The following is a 998-nucleotide window of genomic DNA, read 5'->3' on the forward strand; positions in this document are numbered from 1 at the left end:
GGCGCCCCGGAGGGTCGCGGGTCGGCTTCCGAGGAGCGGCCCGGGGGCGGCCCCGCGGGTGCCCCCGAGCGAGCTCTGAGCCCAGTACCACGGCCAGCGGGGCGGGCGACACCCCCCACCCCCGCCACCGGCGAACCCATTGGTGCTGCCCACCCACACTTCCTGCCGGACGGCGGCGGCTCAGCCACCTGCGGGATATGGGCCCCTGGGAGAGGCGAGGGTTGAGGAGGGATGGGACAGCTGTCATCCTCTGAGCGCCCCTCGCCAGGCACGGCGCACGACACGCGTGGAGGGGCCTCCAGTTCTGGGCATCACTGTGTTCGGAAGGCCTGGCGGCACATGGTGTTACAGACGAGGAAACAGCCTCAGCCGGGGAGACAGGGTGGGACTCATGAGACCCGTGCACAGCCCAGCAGAGAGACCGGGCTGCACCAACTCACATCCCAACCAGAACCGCGGTGTAACCAAGCAATTGCAGCCACTGTGACTCACGGCTAATCCAGTGGCGGGGGGGGGGGGGGGGGGGGCTGGTAATCAAGGCAAGGCAAGACACCTGAAAGAAGGCACAAGAAGAAGGGGGGTGGTGAAGTCTGAGGAAGTTCCATCCAGAAGGAGAGGACCTAGCATGCAAAGGCCTGGAGGCACAACAGCCAGCGCTAGTTTTTACCCACACTTGGGATCCAGTATAATGGAGCAGAGCCCACCAGGAGAGGTTCAAGGGAGGCAGGCTGCACATCAAGGGCCTTGAGGGCCAAGTGAGGAAGTTGGAATTCGACCCTAAAGACAACAGGAAGCCACTGAGGACACTTAATGCAGGAGAGAGGCTGGGTCACCAGTTTGGCAGTCACCCTGGTGGAAGTGTGTGTGGTGGGGGTAAAGTGGGTATTAAAGCTACAAGAAGGGGTATCAGGAGGGCGTTGCTGCCGTCTGGGCCACGGCAGTAGAAAGCCACCTTTTTCGGCCTTGCTCTCCTCCCCACAGCACCCAGCCAAGCCTCG

This window comes from Callorhinus ursinus, unplaced genomic scaffold (assembly GCF_003265705.2).
Source record: "Callorhinus ursinus isolate GAN/ISIS: 27379988/994484 unplaced genomic scaffold, GSC_fseal_2.0 scaffold5, whole genome shotgun sequence".
NCBI lineage: Eukaryota > Metazoa > Chordata > Mammalia > Carnivora > Otariidae > Callorhinus > Callorhinus ursinus.